The sequence below is a fragment of the Thermobia domestica genome, chromosome 11, assembly GCF_964235325.1.
Source record: "Thermobia domestica chromosome 11, izTheDome1.hap1.1, whole genome shotgun sequence".
NCBI classification, from domain to species: domain Eukaryota; kingdom Metazoa; phylum Arthropoda; class Insecta; order Zygentoma; family Lepismatidae; genus Thermobia; species Thermobia domestica.
In genome coordinates this window covers 206,516,316-206,541,418 of record NC_137464.1, presented here as the reverse complement: position 1 = coordinate 206,541,418, position 25,103 = coordinate 206,516,316, and the positions used below count along the sequence as shown (strand labels likewise).

Below are 25,103 nucleotides of genomic sequence, written 5' to 3'. Positions count from 1 at the left end.
AGGGGGTTACCTGAGACTTCAAGTGCATTTAAATACTCTCTTTTTTACATTTTTACAGTATGCTTGTAGTAAATACAATGTCTCATACATATTAGATTCTAATTGGTAAATGAATGGTTTATAAAATATGTAGAAAATACACTGTTTTTAATGCAGAATAAAGCTCTTTGTGCAGTTAATTCATGGATTCATTCTTTATATATATTATTTTTAACTTGGTTGCCCCCCCCAAAAAAAAAAATTCTGGCTACGTGCTTGCTGTTGTAGTATAGAACGAAACTGCCAAGTGGCAAACTCGGATTCAAATCATGTCGTGTCAGTTAAATTTCTTATTATTGTAGAAATAATTGAAGCGCTTAGAAGATAAAGATGTTATGTTACATTTTTGGAAACGTTGAATTCTGGCGGTTCATGCATGTGTTATACGTTACTCATGCTACATAACATATCATGTAGTGAGTCCACATCCCACTGAAAAGATTTGCAAACGATGAAGAGAGTATGTTAACATATATATTTGTGACAGTCAATTTTACCGAAATGTACAATTTGTTACGTAACACCTTTATTCTCTAAGCGCTTCAATTCTATTACTGCTTTATTATTATTATTATTATTATTATTATTATTATTATTATTATTATTATTATTATTATTATTATTCCCCTAATATTTTACGGATAGAAGCTGTTTTACATTAGTTATTATGGCGTGAAATACGTTGCAAGAGATGTAACTTCAAATCATTAGCCTCATATTCAGTAGGGTCTGATTAAAGCGCTTTACATGAAAGTCAAAACTGTGGTGGAATCACAAAAGGGTGGGAAAACGCCCCCTACTAAAATAAAATATAACTTCTCTTGTTATTTTTTTTAATATGGAAAGCTTTTATATAAGTATTTTTCTAGTACCGGTATATACTAACATTTTAAATAAATTTTAATTCTTAGTTAATACAAAAAGAAATAAAATGTTATTGAAGTTATATATTTATGTATTTGCTTTCAGTATTATTGTCTTGTGATTTATAAATTGTACTCGTGTTAGTGTGTTAATGAAGTTATCGTGAGAAGTAAAGTATAATGAAAGTAACTTGGAAATGAATTCAAAAATCGAAAGAAACTCCCATTGTAAAGGAATTGGATATAATTGCTTAGATTTTGTCGTCCAAAAGAGTGCAGAGGAAACTACATACTTGTCAGTTCAAAGGGAACGGCGGATAAAGAAGAAGGCGCGATTCATGTGCCTCCTCAATGCAAAATATAACTCCTTTAATGCACATGTCCAAGCGTTTCTAATAACCTTACCAGCAAAGGTACTGATCACAACCAACCTTATAAAAGTCTAGCAAGTAGAGCGAACTACATTGGAAATGTTATACTTCAAGCGTGCATTTGGCTTCTTATTTATATTATAAATATTTAGAATCTAACCGTAAAAATTTTTGTTTCTTTTAAGTTTCTGCTATAAGTAAAGCTTATCGTAGCGTATTTAACATTTGTGCGAAGTAAAAATACTACGTATTAAATCTACAATAACTATTTGCGAAAAGAGTTTTGTGAGCATATGAATTTTCTAGCAATGTTTACTTAGGTAGAAACGCTGCCATCTATTTTTCTATGTGTACTATGTTCTGCTTTGTCATCGACTATACCACGTTCCTCAATAAGTAATTTTATGCCTTATTTTATTATCCTTTCCAGGAGTCCAGGAGCAAATAATAAAGATTCTTTTGTAAAATCATTGTTTAGTAGGTGTATATGAAATAAACAGTTTTGTGTTACTAAAAAGATTTCGTATCGTGACCAGGCCCGCTTTTACGTAAGTGCTATTCTGTGCTCGAGCATAGGGCTGCAGAATTAAGGGGCCGGCAAAATTTTGAGGTTTTTACATGATTCACAATAAAGTAATATTTAAAACTAGCAACCCGCAGAGTTCCGCGCAGGAGCGAGAAAATATGCTAGTTCGCTCTAATTACATCATGTATGAATGAAATAAGTGCAGGTGTAAACGAAATTTCTGACCATCCTGTAGTACAAATGACAGAAAGCATATGAAAGTTAAGTGGCGAAAGTGTATCTAAGTATTTTTAAAACGTCATCCTCTCCCACTTCCACTCCAAGGGGTAAGGATAACTTAAACACTATGAAAACTGATACACTATGTGATCAAAAGTATCCGGACACCTGGCTGAAAATGACTTACAAGTTCGTGGCGCCCTCCATCGGTATACTGCTGGCATTCAATATGGTGTTGGTCCACCCTTAGCCTTGATGGCAGCTTCCACTCTCGCAGGCATATTTTCAATCAGATGCTGTAAGGTTTCATGGGGAACGGTAGCCCATTCTTCACGGAGTGCTGAACTGAGGAGAGGTATCGATGTAGGTCGGTGAGGCCTGGCACGAAGTCGGCGTTCCAAAACATCTCAAAGGTGTTCTATAAGATTCAAGTCAGGACTATGTGCAAGCCAGTCCATTAAAGGGATGTAACCACTCCGCCACAGACCGTACAGTGTGTACAGGTGCTCGATCGTGTTGAAAGATGCAATCGCCACACCCGAATTGCTCTTCAACAGCGGGCAGCAAGATGGTGCTTAAAACATCAATGTAGGCCTGCGCTGTGAGAGTGCCAACAAGGGGTGCAAGCCCTCTTCAAGAAAAACACGACCACGCCATAACACCACCACCTCCGAATTTTACTGTTGGCACTACACACGCTGACAGATGACGTTTACCGGGCATACGTTATACTCACACCCTGCCATCGGATCGCCACATTGTGTACCGTGATTCGTCACTCCCCACAACGTTTTTCCACTGTTCAATCGTCCAATGTTTACACTCCTTACACCAAGCGAGGCGTCGTTTGGCATTTACCTCCGTGATGTGTGGCTTATGAGCAGCCACTCAACCATGAAACCCAAGTTTTCTCACCTCACGCCTAACTGTCATAGTACTCGGAGTGGATCCTGATGCAGTTTGGAATTTCTGTGTTATGGTCTGAATAGATATCCGCCTATTACACTTTACGACCCTCTTCAGCTGTTGGCGGTCTCTGTCAGTCAATAGACGAGATCGGCCTATATGCTTTTGTGCTATACCTATCCCTTCATGTTTCCACTTCACTATCACATCAGACACGCTGGACCTAGGGATGTTTAGGAGTGTGGAAATATCGCGTACAGACTTCTGACACAAGTGACACCCAATCACCTGACCATGTTCGAAGTCCGTGAGTTCCACAGAGCGCCTCATTCTGCTTTCTCACAATGTCTACTGACTACTGAGGTCGCTGACAATGAGTACCTGGCAGTAGGTGGCAGCACAATGCATTTAATATGAAAAACTTATGTTTTAGGGGGTGTCCGGATACTTTTGATCATACAGTGTACATTAGACTCAGTAACCTCGAAAACTATGAATTCAACTCTAATATCTATCGTTTTCGATTACTTTTAAAATCTTGCCTCCTCCCTGGGGAGCGGAGTATGACCTTGAAGTTAAATTGGATTAAAACTGTCACTATTCATATCAGCGACCCCAAGAACTATGAATTCAACTCTAATATCGGTCATTTCCGATTATTTTTAAAATGCCCCCATGTTATTCTTTACCTGGTATGTTTGCAAAATCACGGTATGTTTCCTTGTCTGAGACATAAGTTTGTGCGGAAGGGACGGCAAATTATTTAGAGCTCAGGTTCGCACAATATATAAATACGGGCCTGATCGTGGCCTGTGGTGAATTTGACGACTATCATTTTAACACTTCACTCCCAAGTGTAAAGGATTTGACGTAATAACAGTATTGCATCAAAATTTAACACTACCCGAATAATAACGAAGCTTTGGTTGAACTAACACTACCGTTTTTACAGTGTAGATTGTAATTAAATACTTTTCATCATACCTTTTATACAGAAATTAAGATTATCGTGTAAAATACATGATTTAGTGATTTCCCTAATGGTAAATCACATCATAGATAACCGAATAGATACAATACTCAACTTTCGTATCTTGTTTGCAAATTACGTGGGAGATATCAAAAAGTAGCTACCGGAATATCACGTAAAGAAGAAATGTACCAATTATAAACTTCTCGACCGTAATGTGTTAGCTACTGATACAACAAATGAAAAAGTAATGGACATGAAACTAGAAATATTTTACATACATTGAACATACTGTTGTCAAGGTTGAAGTGCTAAATCCATTCTGTAGGGTGAGTGCTAAATCTGCTCTGAAGGGTAAGTGTTAAGTTTGGTCTGTAGGATGAGTGCTAAATTTGGTCTATAGGGTGAGTGCCAAATCTGGTCTGAAGGGTGAATGCTAAATCTGGTCTGTAGCGTGAGTGCTAAACCTGGTCTGTAGGGTGAGTGCTAAATCTGGTCTGAAGGGCGAATGTTAAATCGGGTCTGTAGAGTGAATGCTAAATCTGTCTGAAAGGTGAATGCTAAATCTGGTCTGTAGGGTGAGTGCTAAATTTGGTCTGTAGGGTGAGTACTAAATCTGGTCTAAAGGATGAGTGCTAAATCTGGTCTATATGTTGAGTGCTAAATCTGGTCTGAAGGGAGAATGCTAAATTTGGTATGTGTTGTTAGTGCTAAATTTGGCCTGAATTGTGAATGCTAAATTTGGTCTCTAGAATGAGTGCCAAATTTGGTCTGTAGGGTGAAGGCTAACTCTGGTCTGAAGGGTCAGTGCTAAATCTGGTCTGGAGAGTGAATGTTAAATCTGGTCTGTAGGGTGAATGCTAAATGTGGTCTGTAGGGTGAATGCTAAATGTGGTCTGTAGGGTGAATGCTAAATCTGGTCTGAAGGGTGAATGCTAAATCTGGTCTGTAGGGTGAATGCTAAATCTGGTCTTAAGGGTGAGTACTAAATTTAGTCTATAGGATGAGTGCTAAATATGGTCTGTATGGTGAATGCTAAATCTGATCTGTAAGGTGAGTGCTACATCTGGTCTGTAAGAGTAGTGCTGAATCTACTCGAAGCTAAAGTATTTCACTGTAACAGCTGTATGGATTGGTGCATTGTCATAGAGTAGGCGAGCACAACGCACAATGGCTAATTCAAGTAACTGCTTCCACAAACTGATACAACATATATTTTTTTTCTTCTAAACATTTTCGGCAGTAGGTACTACAGAGGTTTTTCAGCCTACGTTTGGCCGATTTCGTTCCTTCCCTCTCCCGGACAGAATGGACTCACCCAACCTGGCTCGTGGCGTCCTGCAGTGTTGTGCAGTGGCTTCCTGGGAACGGAGTTTTTTTCCGCGCGGACGACAATAACGCACAAAACAGGTCCATTGTTGTGAGTGTTGTGTTAAATTTGTTTCCAAGTGTGTGGGTTTCCGCTCTGGGACCAAAATGCCGCCCAAATTAAGCAGGTTTTGGGAAGGCTATGTTGCAGCTCTTTATGACGCCCACTTTAGTGTTTTTGTCATTAAGAAACAGTGCAAGAAGAATGGTTGTAACATCAGTTTAAGTTTAATAAGAAATGTTATTAAAAAGTAAAGGGCAACGAAGCTCCACTATTTGGATCACCAACGAAGTTGCCTAGGAAACGGGAATGCACCAAGGCCACCTCCACCATGCAGAGGAAACTTCGCAAAATGACAATGCAAGAATGTCCGCCAACTCAAAGGTGTATTGATAATCGTCTTGACGTGTCCTTGGAGACTGTGAGCCGGACCTTACACTATCAACTCAAGCTGGAAAAAGTCATAAAAGCTCGCGGCCATCTTCTCACGGATGTTCACCAAAAGAAACGAAAGTGTAACGCCCGGAAGCTGTACGAACGGCATCTGGCAAAAGAAAGGTGGATGTACGTCATAACGCTCGATGAAGCATGGATTTACCTTTCCGACTGCGGCAAATCGAGAGCCATCATGTACCTAGAGAAAGGCGCCAAGAACTTCAGAAGGTGGAATCGTGTCTGTAAAGAATCCATTACAAAAGGGTTCATGGTGATTACTGGATACAGTTACCGAGGTAAAGTGAAGATTCGTAGGGTGGCGAAGAACTGCAAACTAAATTCACATTATTTTCAGGAGCAGATCATGCGGCCGATCTACGAGCATGAGATTCCAACGATGTACGGAAATGACGCCAATCTGGTGCGCATTCACATGGACAAATCCTCATCACATACCTCACGATTCTCCATCTCATTCTACAGGGAGATAGATGAGGCAAGTGGTATGCAGGTGATACCTTTCAATGTGGTATCTGTTAAATCTCCAGATGCAAGTCTTATGGACTACTGTGGATTTGGGTTGCTGAAGCGGGCTTTGGGAAAAAAGCATGTGACAGCTGTGGAAGGACTTTGGAAAGCTGTGCAAAGGGAAGATTCCCCTCCCGGTTATTAAGAGAAGCCTATTACAGTGGAAATTACGCTGTCGAGCTATTGTTAGGAACCAAGGGAAACACATCGAGCACTTACGGACCTGGCGCCATGGATTCTTCTAAATTTTTAGATAAGTCGAAATTGGCCAAATGTAGACTGAACAACCTCTGTATATAGGTGTGGAATTCAATAACCCACTCTTCGTTTTCTCCGGTCAGTAACCTTTTGATTGATTTGACGCAGTTTCTCACTCTTCCATCTTCTAAGTCCAGCTTTTCAATTCCTGTACTTTTTCTTCTCTATAAAATCTATCAACTGGAAGGAAATTAGCCATCTACTGGGTAAATGGAAATATTTACATAAAAGTTGAAGTATCTAAGTCCAACGCTGTTGGAAGATTGTTAAGTGACGAGAAAAATCTTGAAAAGTTTTTTGCCCATTTATCTGTTGAATTGCACTGATAGATAAACCTAGGGTTCAAGGGAAGTATTTTTTGTTTCAAAATCTGATTTGTAATTCCATTTCTTGGGGAAATTTGGTTTTAAAAAAATAATATTGTTTTTTTCTTTCTACGAATCGAATTTCGCAATATCTCTTGTCAACTGCTTAGGAAGAACGCATGTGTAAAATTTGAATTTTCTAACGGGAACCACACGCATAAGTCGCCTGATCTTACGGTCCGTGGAACAGGTGGCGCAGTTGTTCGGTCAGATGTGTCGCTGCATAGTGCATTCTTGAAGCCATCAAATTGATATGCGCTGCACTGTGGCAGCATTTCGTGCAACGCGACACATATATATGTATGTCGCGAAAGAATAAACCAAACTCGCGATTAATCACAGGTTTAACAGACTCTTGCATTTTAGTCGTTTGATTACAGTGTCTACATTTCTCTGTGCAGCGAACTGATCCATAATTGAAGTGAGTGTTAACGAAGCTTCTACTATCCGACACAATTAACATTTGTGTGTCTGTCTATCTTTCCGCCTGTTAAACGATGACTCTCGTAAAACTTATGTGATTTTCATGAAACTAGTAGATACCTTCCTTCCAGTTGCAGAATTAAACTTATTTTTAAGAGATGCAATTATCAAATGTAAGGGGTGTTTAAAGGCGGTAAAATCAACCCCATAATACAAGTTTACACATCTGCGTGAAATACAATTTTCCAATATACACAACGAAAAAATGTTGATTATGGCAGGATTCATTGTATGCTTTTCTTACGGCATCGATTATGACCGAACTCAGAATGTTTTTACGGCATTGTGAATATCCCTTAAATTTGGAGTTAAAATCTACCGAAAATGGAAGTGTAATCAACACCTCTTTTGAATTTCATAAATTATGTTTCACGATAATTTTCGTTGAAAATGATCAATTTTAGCTTAATATGTCAAACATTTTCTTTCAGGATTTCCCATTATCACTCCTCTGCAGGCGATAAAGTCAGTAAAAATAAATAAATAAATAAATAAATAAATAAATAAATAAAGGAGTGGATTTTCCCTTCTGGCTCTCCTTCCCTCGATTTCTTTTAGAGTTAAACAATAAATTGTCTAAAATTCATTCGGTTTTCGTACAATATTACGTACAATTTCTTTGAGTTTTTTTTCCGTAATCCATATATATGTTCCTCGACTATTGTCGTTACAACACTATGATTTTAGTTTAATATGTTGTATACATTTTCATTAAAATTTGGCAAAATTCACCCTATATGGAGCCGAAACCAGCAAAGAATACCGAAGTGGTATTATTTCTTCTTCTTGCTCCCTGATATTTTAGAGTTCCACGATAACTTATATAAAACTCATTCGGTTTTGACACAATATTAAGTATATTTTCTCTTACTCTTTTCCGCAATCCTGGTTAAGCGGTTACATCTTTTAATATATTCTAGATAGTTTTTCCTCTTGATGTATGCGCATATAATTGCTTAGAAATATGCCTGCAAATTCTTGTGTCCCGCTATTTTCAATATGTACTGTGGAATGTTAAAGAAAATAAATCAATTTTTATAGTACATGTTAGGTATTTTGTTGAAATTTACAGGCATGCTCATATAGTTAGGAGTTAGTGGGTGGGAGAGGGAGGTTTGATCGATTCAATTATGCAAACCATCACTAGTACTAACGTGAATTGTTTGAGATGTTCTCAGAATTATATATAAATAAACAATATAGGAAGTTTGAATTGTTTTATTTTTTAAATAATAATCTTCTCGAAGCCTCATTGTTTTCTGAAAGGCCTTCCAATGACTTGACAGCAGCAGAATATGTCAATTTGTCCAGGGCTGCAAAACAGCCAATCACTGTGGAGATAACTTGTTGTCCATTTGGTAAGAGTGCCAATTGATAATGTCGTTTTCCAACACTGTGTACAATTCTGCTTTGATGGCCGTCTCATTTAGTCTCATTTACACCAGAAATTTAATGACCAAACAAACTTCCTTTATGTTTTATGCTGTCATGTCTCTAACACTTTTGCTCTGCAAACCATATCCGTGCCACTGTAAAGCATACTATCGTGCGAGTGGCGATGCGTTTCCCTGCACGTTTAGAGCATATGTGACCTTGTAATGCTCATGCTTTATTCTGATTTCAAGGCATTTTAGAGCGATTCTTAGAACTTTCCAAACAACCCACGTATAGTAAGTAAGTACATTCGACGACTCCATCCTTTGAGTTACCGCTCAATAAAATCCGCATATGCATTATTGTGAATATTGGTAGGAAGAGTATCTAAGGTTTTACAAATAACTTCTTTTTTTGTTTTATAGAGTTCAGGCAAAACTTGATTTATATACTTACTACAAAATCCCTTCAATTACAGTTTTCTGTGTACTTGCTTCCCGAATGACGATTTAACTATAATTTGAGTTTATTAATTTGTTTGTCCTGAATATCATTTAACCGGTCCTTTTTATTTAAAAATACTTTACCCTTTCAGCACTCATAGCTAAATTTAAATCTTTTGCGTAGTTTTCAGTTTGCGGCGAGGTACTAATAAAGAGTTCAGGATCACAACATATTCTTTTTTGGTTTTCATAAGTTAATCGTTATTTGTTATAGCATGACGAAGGTTATTATATTTTGATTTTTCTGCCTGTCATCAGATCACAAAGAATGCTAACGGATATGCATTATTCAGGTATATAGAACTATCACTATTTTATATTTACGTTAGCAGATAATGGGATATGGTAAGACAGGGTTGACAATGGTTACTTCTCACTGAATTTGAATGAAACAATGAGAGGAGTTAGGTTAGGTTATCGCTGGTGGGAAGTGAATGGCGATCTCTCATACACAACTTGTCCTGGTAACTGGATTCTCTAATCCAATTGACGATCTGTCCGACAAAACTTATCATAAACATAGCCACGGGCTGTGCTGGGTTAGGCTAGGCCCACCCTAATGCGCTGCTTTATTAAACAGACTTAAAAACAGATATTTCAATAAATTCGGATTTACACTCGATGATATATCATCAGGGATAGAGTTTCCTTTATTATTATTATTATTATTATTATTATTATTATATGCAATAGAGGTGTTTTCTATTTACACACGGCGATATCTCGGAGATACCTCTCACACAAGGTCAATAGAGTCTGACATCTTTCGGAGAATATGCAAAGTATTTCAGAAAATTCAGCTGCCAATAGTTTAAGGCTGTAGACGTCCCGGTTTAACCAGGAAAGTTTAGGCCTTGCATTAAACTAAATTTGTGTTCTCTCCAATTAGAAATCGAACCCGAAACCATGTGCATCATAGGTATACACACTAGGCATTAAACAAACAGGAAGTTATCATTTTAAAAAGTCAAAACTCAAATTATCCCAGTTTTTCAGCAGAACGTAAGTTAAGACCATTCGTGTAAGATTTTAAAAATTCCTCATTTATTAGATATCTCATTATTGGCCACACAATCGGAGGAATAAATAATGTTCTATATCCACAAAATGTTCAAGCATAGCGAATAAAAATTGGTATAATTGAAGCGCGCACATAGTCTTTTCCGCCGTTTCATTGGGACATAAATACGCTAACACCGCCAAGCCATGGAATCAAGAATTCCCGGAGTTCCAGCACTTAGTGTCTAAAAGCGTTATGTCATTGGCAACGAATGGCATTTTTTAACCCAACAAGGGTTAGGTTTTTAAAATTATTTTCTTGATAACTATACATAGGAATTCTTTTGGACTCAAGCATTTTTTTAGCTCAACGAGGCTTATCAATTCTATGTGTCACCTTTGGACGAAATGTTTTCTATTAAACTCTAATGATCTCGTAGAAATTGAGCCATTATACAACGTACAAAGTATCAATTAAAACAATACGAACAAAAAACAAGTATTTTTAAAAGTATATTGTTTGAAATTCTGAAACGAATATTCGGACACAAGAGGAACGGGAATGGGGAATGGTGGAAACTTCATAACGAGGAACTACATAATTTACACGGTCTACCAAACATTGTTAGGGCGATCAAGTCTAGGAAGCTTAGGTGGGCAGGTCATGTAGCTAGAATTGAAGGAAGTAGAAACGCTTTCAAAGTCTTGCCTGGAAGACCAATCGGAAAATGACCATTAGGAAGACCAAGGCGCAGATGGGAGGACAATATTAAGATGGCTCTCGCAGAAATAGGAATACAAGGTATCCAGTTGGCTAAAGATAAAAGTCGGTGGAGAGCTTTTGTGAACGCGGCATTGTAGGCCTAGCTCCGGGTTCCATAGGCCATATAGTTAGTTAATAATAATAATAATAGTTCTGTATCCTTAGTAATTATAAATGATTACTTAGTAATAAGTTTTGGAGTGATTATTGAACCACTTAAATCGGCGGTGAATCTGTTCTGTTTTTATACTATCTTCTGAGGCAACTGAAAAATTTTAATGGGGTATTTTATTATTATTCTAGTATGCTTTTTACATTGTATTGGTAGTTCCCTTTTTCAATAATTTTAGCTTTTCAATAATTATAGTTGCTGATTGCCAATTTATAATTAAATATCGAAAGCGGTCGACTCTGAAAGGTAAATTTACGTTGTAAAAAGACATACCTATATCACCTCATTTTCAAAGTAAATACATACATTCTCACAATGATTGAGAGCTAGATTTCTCGGCGCGCGGGGCGACATAAAATTCGACGCCACCTACATTCACTTTTTTTATTTTTTATTTATTTATGTTTATTTATTTATTTATTTATTTATTTATTTATTTATTTATTTGTTTATTTATTTACATATAAGAAAAGTAGCTTTTGTTGTTATGCTACACTGAACTTTTATCAATCTGCTTGGACAGGCCATTATAACAGTCAAAAGCGATCATGTATTCCTTTACAAAGAAGAGCTGTTTCCAAAAGGCTTAGTTTAGACTTCTTGTTAAACTTTGCAAAACTATCTTTGGTTGTATACAAAACTCACTTGGAGAACAGTTATGGAATTTTAAAACTATTTACAACGTTTCGTACTATCAATAAGGAATGAAATTTCAATACATTAGAAACAATGTGCTTTTAAATTGTCCGAAATGGCTAACAACATTAATTTCTAGCAATAATTTTAACTTTTGTAATTTTATTCTGTATGTGACCACACAAATAGAATTTTAATTTCGATTCTTCACGGTAAAAGTATTTTGTAAAATATAACAGAAATTCAAAAGAAGCCTTCTTTCTAAATTTCTTAGTATTGATCGATGGAGGGGAAAAACATGTTCAATGTTTGTATTTAAAATTCAAAATGTAGTTTGGCTGCTACAGATGTTTGAAATTATTGTAATTACTTAATTTCTTAATGAATGAAAGTTCTGAATTAGTGAACTGCATGGGCCGGAATATTTAGCCCGGGCCCCGAGCCAGTGCAGACTTTTATTCTGAATATAAGGTTACTTATTATTAATTAACATTTCAAAAATACATACACACACACACACACACACATATATATATATATATATATATATATATATATATATATATATATATATATATATATATATATATATATGTGTGTGTGTGTGTGTGTGTGTGTGTGTGTGTGTGTGTCTTTGTATGTATTGTATCTAGATAAAAATTTCACACTAGATATGTATGCACTAAAAATGTTCTGACGATATATGTAAGTAATTGATGGAGAAATGATCCCAATAATTTCCTTCAATTTGGAAGCATTTCATATGTTAATGGAGTTTTTAAAAATCACTGGTAAAGTGCGCTACAGATGAGTTGATCAACGGAGAATATGTGAACTAAAACAGTGTTGCAAATTTTTTTCCTGTCACCAATCAATTTACAATGGTTCTTTCCCGTAACTATCTGCTAATAACTCACAAAATACACACCCGGACATTAACAATAATAATAAAAAGAAAATACCAAGAACGAGCCATCCAATTGACCCGACAGCATTCACTAACCATATGTCCTGCAGTGCGACATTAACACTCTGTGTCTACTTTCGAAACCGACCACTTTCTAAAAAAAAAGGAGTAACGTAAAATAATTTTGAATATTTATATTTACCACATTTGAAGATGCTACGGTTATTGGTGTCTATTTTCCTGTAATATTTGAAGAAAAGTTTATATTTTGGTCAAAATTTTAGTCATTAGTTCCATGATGTTAGAAATGTCAAACTTAAATGGATCAAAACATTACAGGAATATTAGAAGAAAAAATAAGAAGTATCAAGAGTTAAAAAAGGATTAGAATATATTTACATCTCGGAATAAAACATATTTATAAGCATTTAGCGTCAAGTTAGAAACATTTAGTTAACCAGAGTGCTTAGTAAGAGAAGCAAGATGGTCATATACGTATTTGTATGTAAATCTTTCGCTAATCATTTACACGAGAACTTCGTTGTTGCAAAGCGGTTAACGTACGCGCCTTTGTCGTGGGAGACCCGGGTTCGTTTACCGGCGGGAGCTCATGTGGTTCGGATTCCACGTTAACCAGTAGGTTCACGTTTTATATACGCTCGCTGCTGAACGGGGCCTTAAATTCCAAAAACAACTCATTTACACGACCAAATATTTCATAAGATAATAATGTAGTTGAAAGTTGAGCAAAACGTTTCTAAAATTCTTTTCGGTAGAAAAAAAAACTGTCAAATTCTTCTATTGTTAATCATTTACCACGGAGGAATCTCACCCAGCTATATTGATACTACGTGTGTAGTTTTTACTAGGTTTAAGAGGTATTCTTATCAACGCTCTAGCACTGTGTAAGAGAATCCAGTGAGATGTCAAAATCCTACATTATGATGTCTGTTTACGACTTAGATAGGACACAGTTGTGAAGAAAATTGATGATTTTTGCCAGAGACGAGTCCACACATTCAAATCACTGATTGGTCGGTTAAGTTCTTCCTAGCTTCATGAGTAGAAATTTAATTGTAAATCTATTTTTTGATAGGTTTAAGAAAAACACCCCGAGTGCCATTTTTATATTTTTAAGCTGTGTTATATGAATTATTGAATGGGCCGTATGGGACGAACCCGTCTTTCAAAGGAGACGAAAGAAGACGCAGCTTTCGCGATCCTTTCATCTCTTTCTTGGCTTACCCATAGATCGTTTTCTAGAGTTTTTCTTTATTACATCTCTAAATCCTTGGACTCACTTTCCAATTAATTGCCGCTCTCCAAATATAAAAATGTTTATGTATGATGTAGAGTGACTTACAGGAGTTGTAAGTTTGGTATTATTAACTTTGTTCATTCGTACGTTTCTGTGATCTCGTTTCTGGCTTTCTCAAACCTTTGTTTTCAGTTTAGTTTGACATAAATGGCCTACGCAAGGGGGGCTTCGGGGCTTAAACCACCCCTTGTACAAGATATTATGGAAAAATAGGAATTTACTAAATTAAGTTATAGACCTGTACATAAAAATCACTTTTGTCCTGACAATATATAAGATTGAGTTCTTGAACCCATACAGTTAATGATATTTAGGGTACGCCACTGTTTGGTATTATTTAACTGTATTCATTAACACCTTTGTATCTTCTAGTTTTAGCTTCTTCAAACTTTGATTTCTAGATCCCTTAGTACCCTTCATTTGTGGTAGTTAGGAGGCAGCTCTTGCATCCATTCAACATGCAGTGCTTAATGTGTTAATGCATTTTGCCATTCACTTCCTCCAGATGTAGCAGCGAAGATAAAAGGTTTCACTGCGAATGGTATTATATATTTTCCGTCTTTAATCTACTAGGTACTTGTCAAATCACACCAGACTAGAAAACACCGTCGAGCCTAAACTCAAGGTAATATTAGCATAAAATAGATTTTAAAAAAAAAGAAAAAAAGCTTATTAAACTTCAAATTTCAGAACGACGTAAATCTGTTCAACGCCAGTGTGCCAACTAGTAATAAAAGCTTAATCTAAAAAATAGTAACTGTATAAATAATTTCCGATAAAAGTTTTTGGCTTGCGGCGCTTCCAAACCAAAAACTCTTATAGGGATAATGGTAAAATCAAAACGTACCTTACTTTCTTAAAAAAAAAAAAAAAAAAAAAAAAAAAAAAAAAGTGGTGTTAAATTAGTAGTGAAGATGTGAAGAACACTGAATATTGTGTGAAATTGTTCTTATTACAGGCTGTTTTTAATATAGCGTCATAGCCATTGGCTGTTGTTCATGGCCATTTTCTCCCGTTTCCTCTCACTCTTTTCAATTCATTCATTTCTCATCATTACCCTCTCCTTTAGCATAACTGGCATAATCGCGGGATGTAAAACTTAAAGATTTTATTTCAGTTTTTGTTCCCGAAAATAAGATTATTAAGTCCACATTCACATTTCCCATGCATTATACTAAATTGGTAGCAGATAAACTATCGAAGGGAAACATTCGATTAAAAACAAATATATGCCACTTTTCTGTAATTGAGGAGTTCTATGTAATAGTGACCAATACCGGCCTAGGCCCTTCTTAGGGAGATTGCATTTTCAACTTCTTTAGTATTAATTCCATACACCTGTAAAATTTCATTGCGATATCATAAGTCTTGAGGTTGCTACAGTAAAGGAACAGAGGTCGTCGTGATACGAAAGTGAGTATCTGCTGCGGTTATATTGGTGGGAAAGTTGATTGAACAACGTTGAATATGTCGCGGTGTGCTAGCACTAGTTTTATATGAGTTCGATTATAATCCAAAGAAACAGAAGAGACAGTCAAAAGGCGATCGTAATGCAAAGAAAGGGAAAAGGAACTTAAATGAGAACTATACAACAAGTAGTAGCAATAATATTCCCAAAAAGCAATTTGCATTAGTAGACAGTTGCTGCAAAGGTAAATGTTGCAAGAACTTAAATGCTGGGGAAGAAGAAAAATCATTTGTTCAATTTTACGGAATCGGCTCAAAGGAATAAAATGCCCTGCTGCCAGGCCTACTGCAGAGTAGACGTACGAACCCAAATAACGAGCCGTACGGAGTTTTTTCCCTTTTCTGGACCCAGATGCTGTTGATTGGTATGAGGAAGTGTTCCGTCAAGCCCAAACCGTAAACCAAAAACCAAACAACGAGGATGCAGAAGATGATCTTCATAAGTATGCTTTACCAGTCCAGCATAATGCATAAACTGTTTCTAGTACTAGGAACTGTCACATGTCCAGTTTCTACTAACAAATTGACTTCTTTAATGTATTATTGTTATACAATATTGTTGTGTTTGCTTTATACTTTGTACCTCGCTTTGCAATTATGTTTCTTTATTCATTTTCACAAAGTGTATTACACGACTGCTACGATACATATACACAAAAATCCTCCAAAGTCGTTCACTCTCTTAAAAAAAAGCCTATGTAAGCTCTTAAAAAACAGTCATATTTATATTATAGTGAAACAAACCGTTAGTTTCTTTGTATTTTGTAGAAGAAAAAGAATAAATCAGTGTTACTCTTGAAGGATGCACGTATACAAACGTTAAATAAAATTATATCTATATTTGAAATGTTTACACGTAATTTTCAAATGTTTACAAGTATTTGTTTATTTAACCCTTTTCGGACCGAGGTCATTTTGGCGTTTTCCTACATTTTCAGTTAGTGACTTATTGTTCAAAAAGTATTTATATGGTTAAGGCCTTGAGTTTTAGAAGAGAGACGTGGGTATTTTTGGTGTAAGTTATATTGCAGTGTTGTCAATGGAAGGGAAATGTAGGGGTGAAAATTTACAAAATTCCCTAACCGAATTTCAAGATTTGTTTTTAGCTCCCACCACTGTTGCCACATAGGTTTAGCCACCTAAAAATTGTTGGGTATGTTGACAAGGTACAGTAAAAACCTGAAGTCACTGGCTGCCATACAAAGAGAGAAAGAAAAAATTCTTTGTCATCATACACATTAAATTTTTACACTTTTTACGCCTCAGAAGCGAAAATCAACATATATGCCGGTGCTACAGCTTCCCTAATTATCCTATTGAAATTTTTATGGTGCATTCTGAAAGTCAACGAGGAGGCTTTCAGATAGTGGTACGTTAGTTCCAATATAGCCAGCAAGTGGGAAATAATACAGGGGAAAGGGAAATTTTTCTAATTTTCACCTAAAATCGGGAATTATTTATGGTTGCAAATACTGTTACCAGACAGACGCAAACTATCTGAAAATAAACCTTGGTACCCCACTAGTATATTCTAGAAGTATCATGGCAATATCTAACAAAGTAAACATGAAATTTTAAAAAATATATCTCATTCTACTTCAGAGATTGACTATTTTCTTAACATTTACAGAACATGGTTTATTATAAACCTGAACTGTACTGTCCCTAATTATCCTACTGCAACTTTTTGTGGTGCGTTGTGTAGGCTAAGAACGAGGCTTTCAGACAGTGGTACGTTTGTTCGAATGTAGCCAACAAGATTGGAACAATGGAGAAAAAGGGATTTTTCCAAAATTTCCCCTAAAGTCAGGAATTTTCTGTAGCAAAACTGCTACCAAACACACGCAAACTGTCTTAAAATAAACATTGGTACACCACTAACATATCCCAAAAGTGTTATGGCGATATTTAAGAAACAATGCTTCTAATCACAAAAAATAGATTACGGTAAACAGAAAAGTAGGGAATAACTAGAAAAATCAAGGGTTAGAACCTAAATACGAATTTTTCATGCGCTACCTAATTACCCTGTTGTAACGATCTGTACTCGCTTTTGTTAAGGAAGGACTAATGTTCGACTGACGTAAGTTGACTTGCGCTCGGACACATAGATACGGATTTATAAGCAAAAATTTCGAAAATTTCGATTTTTTGCCCAAATTTAAGGAAATTTTAATTTTCCTAGTTCGCAACTGCGTTCGGACCGGTGAAATTGATGTCAGCAATTAGGTATCCATCCGAGTATCTACCTGACAAATCTTAAGGAGATCTCTCTCTACAAGGGAAAAAGGAAACAAAGAAAATTCAAAGTTCGAAAATTTTCGAAATTTTTACTTTGGGGAGAAATTTGAGAAGGAAATTCGACACCGAGAAGAAAAAGAAAGTAACATGATAAACTGTGGTCCAACCATATTTGGCCAAAAAATATTCTGATATCTTAATTAGTGTCCACACGGGAGCGAACTAAAAAAGTGACACACCTGTGTGTGCCACTTTGGCCACCTGGGTCCGAAAGGGTTAAAAAAAATGGATATGCCACTGTCAAGAATTCATCTCCACCATGCATTTTTCCCCTTTCTGAAACCCTCTTCTTGCTTGGCTCTAAATATATTTGTGTCAATACACTGTCTTTATTTCAGTGTTTCAAAAAAAAGTCTCTAATAGGAATGAGAGAATTAACTGGGTGTGGAACAAAGGAATTAGGCGAGAACAATTATACGGAGTTATCATTTACCTGTCAACTCTAAAATAAACAAATACTTTCAGATAATCGCGTTCAGAACGAGGGCGCAACGCACAATAATAAGTTTTATATACTATTCTGCAGGCAGGGCATAAATCACCCTGAGTGCCTTCCAAAAAGAAATAAACATTAGACAAGCGATCAAAGAAAGAGTATAACGAAAGAATTTCTCGCTTAATATATTAAAGACTCAATAGTTCCATAAAAGTGTTACAAGTGTTGTATATCAATATATGGATTCTGTGAATTTAACATCTCGTTTACATTTTTATAGCCTCAGTTTAAACTATTGTGTTAAAACAAATATAATTAGACAAGCTACTTTACTTTTAGAGCAAAAGTAAATAATAATTCTTATGAATGTGTCTGAAAACTTTAGCTGACATCTAGTAAGTGCAACTGAAGTTTGATTTAAAAATAGTTGATACATAGTACTCGTAGTACAATACTGGACATTAAAAATGCAAACTACAGAAGAAAGTCCCAGATTGACTCCACAGCTGAAGAACGTGTAGAAGATGGAAGGTCAATAAAATTCCTAGGAGTGCTGCTCCACGACGCATCACATGAACCATCGATGCCCATCGAAACAGCAATTGTAGGTAGCAGTGGCGGCGGTTGGACGTTAGAAGTGGGGGGGGGGGCAAGAATGATCTGAACAATTGTATATCAGTGTTAGACTTCCTGATTGTTTCTAACACTGTTTGATGAAAGGTTGTATAACTAATAGGATACAATATTTTTTCACTTAAAATGCCGTATATCGTATTTCTATTTTATTAAGTAGATTCATAAGAGCAATACAGGTAGGTACTAGCACTTTATACTCTTAAACAACGAAAGTGTAAGAAGAGATTTGAGTTCTTGCTCATGAACATCTTAAAATTCTGTCTGGAAAATTGTGTGATCAGATTATTTAATAAATTTGCAAAATAAATAAATAGAAGGGATAATATTAATCATAATAGTAATGAATAATGACGCTTGTTTTGCACAAGTTATATTGAAACTGGGAATTAATGAACAATTTATACTTTTAATTCCACACATGCAATTAAATGAATGTTTTTAGTCTTAGAAAATGAAATACAGTAAGTACTGCAAGCATATGCTATGACATTTAGAGAAATATGTAATTCTAATATTAATTGCTTTGAATTGCAATTAAAACGCAATTCCTGTAGCTTTCTTAACTCAATGGGAAGGCAAATAACCAATACGTACTCACGCAACGGCAAATATATGGCACCATTTTTTTCTATGAAACAGTAATACATACAAAACCTTTAACAGGGTGTCCACATTCTGGAAAATAAGTCAGGGAAAGGTCAGGGAAGTAAAAATGTATCAGGTGAAGTAAGGGAAATGGCAGATTGGTCAGGGAAAGTCAGGAGAAAATCGATGTAGGTCCATTGTTCAATTATTGAATTTATGAAATAGGGTTGATTTCTTTACTGTTAATGGATGCAAAATGTGGTGTTCTCAATGATGATATTGAGGGAGTCAGTGTTCTCTGATATAGTCGTTGAAACTAATTTTCTGCGAAAAACACATCTAACTACATCCTGGCATATTTGCTCAAAAGGGTAGACGCTGTTCTAGAAGAACTGCATGGTGCCAAGAGGATATCTGGACAAGTGGCTGAGAACGCGAAGAAATAGTATCTCCAGCTCACAGTGGAAGCTCAGACTGAAGAATTTAAGGAACACTCGAATGAATTCATAGCCAATGATAGAGATGGTATTGGACTTGATAAGTTTTTTACTTAGTCTTAGGAAATGGGAAGAACTTCGTTGACTTATGGTCAGTTATGAAATGTGTTTTATCTTCTTTCACGGAAACGCATTTTTTGAAAGTGGTTTCACAATAAATAAACTTTTCATTGTTGACAATTTACAAGAAGAATCTCTGGTGGCTCAACGGGTCATATATGATTCTGTGATGAGAATACGTGGATCATCAGGATTAATAATTACAAGAGGTATGATAAATTCAGTGAGAAGTTCAATGAGACAATATCAGGTGTATTTGGAAAAGAAAAGAGGAGAGAGAAACGGAAGATTCAGCAACAACTAAACGAACTGGAGGAAGAAAAGAAAATTAACCTGCGAAGACAAGGATATTCACATCGATGAGAAGAAAACTATGCGAGAAAATATAAAAACAAATTTCTAAATTTGTTGCATTTAACAACTGCACCAGCAAAAGTATGTGTTACATAATGTGTCTGTGTGTGTTTTTTTTTAAAAATAATCAGTAAAATCATGTATGAACTGTTTATTACTATAGGCAATACTATAATGTTGTGTAATTGGTATTATAATGTGTAAGCATATCATGTGTATTTTTTTCATATCTTAAGAACTCTGTATACTGTGCACTTTGGTTTGTAACTTTACATTTTGTGTAATATGTAGGCCTAATCAATAACGGCCTAATACAAATATTTGTAAATTTACATTCGTTTGGAAAGAAAATTGAAAAAGAAACAGAAGTGGAATAGAACAAAGTCAACTACGGGGAGTGTGGAGGTTGGGGTATATTTCTTTTTTCAATATTTTAAAGTTATTCAGGGGTCAGGGAAATCTGCAAGATCTTTTCTCCAAATTGTATGGACACCCTGTTTAGATTTTCAAATGAAATTATATAAATTAGAAAGTCACTTTAAAAAAGTGGGGGGCAACTGCCCCCTCTTGCCCCCCCTAATCGCCGCCCATGGTAGGTAGTCATAGAGTCACAGTTCGGTATTGGGCAAGTGTTGGTGTAACGTGTGTCTTCTGGAAGATCCAATAAGGTCTTATCGCCGAATTCAGCAGTAATTCTAGCACATTTCTGCCTTTAGTAGCAGAATTATTGTCTGATTATTAATTTTCCAAGGCATTGGTGTCTATGTTGACGATAATACAACCACAAAGATGAGAATATGGAATCGAATCGATAACTCCAGGAAGGCAAAGCAGAGCAACGATCACAACGGCTAGATCATACCACGGACCGAGAACTGTCTGCTATACTTGTGGCTGCTATCTCTTCTCCTTCTTGATGTTTTTCAGCTTTAGTGACGAACAGTGTATCTATCAATGATGCTACTTTAAACCATATTCAACTTGTCAGCATATAACATGATATTCCCAAAGTTACTATATAGACTAATTCTGATTTTAGATTCAAATAGCCCGAGCTCCCAGAGGTGAGGAGTGGCTTACAAGATTTTACAATTACAGGTCTCCAGAGCTACTATTTCCCAATAGCTTGTACCGGATAATATAGACGAATCCTTACTTAATAGTAACCCATGACCCACAAGAATGTGGAGTAGAAATTTTTGTGCGGTGGACTAAAATTTCCCAAACAGATTTCCTAATAAAATTTCCTTACGTTTTTAGATCAAATCTTACCTCTGCTTATATTCAGAATATTTGTCGTAAGATTATATCAGTGGGCTAAGTGGAATTTCATGACGAAGTTTAAGCTCCTAAGTTCATATATTTGTAGGACTAAGTATACACATCTTAATACTCGAATGTTTTAGGTAGCATCCTGTTAAGGAGTAGGTTAAGTCCGCAACCCCTCTCTGCGTATATCTATGTATCCTACCATATATTTGTAGGATACCAACAAGATTTAGAAATTGTACCAGTAACAACACTGTGCAACGCATGTAACTGCTTATTTTCTAATCTAGGGCTTCACAACGACAGGATTTGAGTCAAATACGGCTCTACAAACGAATTTCTGCTTTTCGCAAGGTTCCGAGACGGATTATTTTGGTGAGTGGAAAACAAATGACATTCAGCTATACTCCAGAGCTGAACAGCTCACTTGAATTAAAACATTATCCAACGACAAATGGGACGAGGCATTACTTTTTCTAATAAGATAATAACATGTTTTAGTTAATAATACATTTCATTAAGGAACTGAAAATTGTGAAACATTTCCCTAAAAAAGTACCGGTATACAGCCGCGTACTTTAACTTAAAACTTTAGTATCTGAAACTCTATTTTTTTATTTCTTATCCTATTATAACTTATATAATACGACTAATAGATAGATATTTACTCGTATAGGTTCCAGTAGTGATATTCTTTTAGAAAGTAACGGGTGTCCTATTCGAAGGCACGTACCACGATAATTTTAAAATTTACTGTTGTAAATATTTAAACGATTTTGTTTACATTTTCCAGGGTTTGTAAAGCAGTTGGATAATCAATAGCTCATATTGGATGACCAGTAATAAGATTGGGCCACGAGACGATATATGACGCGATATCTAGATGGCGACACCAAAGGTCCTGGCAGTCACGTTCAGAAAAGTTTAACGTCATTTTAACTTGTATTTGGAAGCTCCAGGAGGATATTTTCAGCACCTTTTGTGACAACTTACATACTTACATATTTAATACAAAAATGTTTTATTTCCTCTTGTACTTTTACTTAAGAAAAAAAAACTGGAGTGGAGCAACTGTCTCATCGTTTCCCAAAGCCTGCGACAAAGAGCGCCTTTGGCAAGCGTGAGACCCCCATCGAGTAGATAATACATAATCAGACATGATAAACACAGATTTTTTTTTTTAAGATGTTAAGGAGACGATAAAGTTCTTTGGTTTAACATGTCTAACTATGGGAGACGGGTAGCCACAGTTTATATCTTTATCAAATAGCTCATATTCTATCTGAAACAAAATATTTTTTTATGTTAGCTGTCTGTATTTTAACACGTTAGCTGCCAATGGTGAATTTTGTTGTTCACCGGTAGAGTGCCAAGCGTACTTACTTACATTATTCTTGTTTTGTTCATACTTTTTAAACATAATATTAATATTGAAACATAATCTAAGGCAAGGTATTGAATCCGCGTGCATAAAAGTTGGGGGTCCGATCGGACCTATGTGTGTATATTTTGTCACCCAGGCAAGGGGATGAATTACAGTTGAACTGACAACTCTGTTAGAAAGTTATTTGTTTATTACTATATGTGCAGAAGTAAGAAGTGTCAATATATTCATCTTGCTTTTAGTGCTAATAAGTAATATCTTTGTGCAATGAAAAACGAAGAAATATGAGCAGAACTCGATCTCATTAGTAATAGCAGTGTAGTGATTTGGACGTTTCTGAAAATTCAGCAAATGACAGGGACACTGACATCTTGTAAAAATAAATTAGAATAAATAATGAATGCATTGTTAAACTTTTTAACATGTCATTGAAAAAGCACCACATAGGTCCGATCGGGTCTACAAAAGCAGCAAATGCCTGTTACTTGGTATTTAGTGCCCCTAGCGGCGTTAATAATCAATATCAAAGACCAAAACCTACAGTGTAAATTTCTCATATATTGCGTGTAACAGAAACACTACAATACAGTTCATTAACAGTAGAGACAGAATTTTACAATACAAGTACTCTAACGTCAATTCGACGGATTAGAAATTGTGGGTCCGATCGGACCTACAAGAACATTTTCTTAGATCACTCCAGTGGGTCCGATCGGAACAACATGGCAGCAGGTGCATTTCGCCAGCCCCCCCCACCTTGGAGTTTCGAAACAAAACCTATGCCAATCGTTTGTGCTACGTTTGTGCCGGAATGTACCGCAAAAATTTTCGTTTGTACCACTTCCGGTACGAAGTTATAATAGTTTTAAAGTGGGGGGGCTGGGAAAACGGCAGCCCCCCCACCTTGGAATTCCGAAACGAAACCTATGGCAATCGTTTGTGCTACGTTTGTGCCGGAATGTACCGCAAAAATTTTCGTTTGTACCACTTCCGGTACGAAGTTATAAGGGTTTTAAAGTGGGGGGGCTGGGGAAACGGCAGCCCCCCCACCTAAGAATTTCAAAACAAAACCTATGCCAATCGTTTGTGCTACGTTTGTGCCGGAATGTACCGCAAAAATTTTCGTTTGTACCACTTCCGGTACGAAGTTATAAGGGTTTCAAAGTGGGGGGGCTGGAGAAACGGAAGCCTCCAACCTTGGAATTTCGAAACAAAAGGTATCCCAATCGTTTGTGCTACGTTTGTGCCGGAATGTACCGCAAAAATTTTCGTTTGTACCACTTCCGGTACGAAGTTATAAGGGTTTTAAAGTGGGGGGGCTGGAGAAACGGCAGACTCTAAACTTGGAATTTCGAAACAAAAGGTATGCCAATCGTTTGTGCTACGTTTGTGCCGGAATGTACCGCAAAAATTTACGTTTGTACCACTTCCGGTACGAAGTTATAAGGGTTTTAAAGTGGGGGGGCTGGAGAAACGGAAGCCTCCAACCTTGGAATTTCGAAACAAAAGGTATGCCAATCGTTTGTGCTACGTTTGTGCCGGAATGTACCGCAAAAATTTTCGTTTGTACCACTTCCGGTACGAAGTTAAAAGGGTTTTAAAGTGGGGGGCTGGAGAAACGGCAGCCCCCCACCTAAAAATTTCGAAACAAAACCTATGCAAATCGTTTGTGCTACGTTTGTGCCGGAATGTACCGCAAAAATTTTCGTTTGTACCACTTCCGGTACGAAGTTATAAGGGTTTCAAAGTGGGGGGGCTGGAGAAACGGAAGCCTCCAACCTTGAAATTTCGAAACAAAAGGTATGCCAATCGTTTGTGCTACGTTTGTGCCGGAATGTACCGCAAAAATTTTCGTTTGTACCACTTCCGGTACGAAGTTAAAAGGGTTTTAAAGTGGGGGGCTGGTGAAGCGGCAGCCTCCAAACTTGGAATTTCGAAATAAAACCTATGGCAATCGTTTGTGCTACGTTTGTGCCGGAATGTACCGCAAAAATTTTTGTCTGTACCACTTCCGGTACGAAGTTATAAGGGTTTTGAAGTGGGGGGGCTAGGGAAACGGCAGCCTCCAACCTAGGAATTTCAAAACAAAACCTATGCCAATCGTTTGTGC

At 36.4% G+C, this 25,103-nt stretch overlaps 1 protein-coding gene across 1 annotated transcript in view; it reads left to right on the top strand.

Annotated features, from left to right (window-relative positions):
- The window catches only part of LOC145665435 (uncharacterized), a 145,255-nt gene that overhangs the window by 5,684 nt on the left and 114,468 nt on the right, over positions 1–25,103 (top strand). The window lies entirely within an intron of this gene.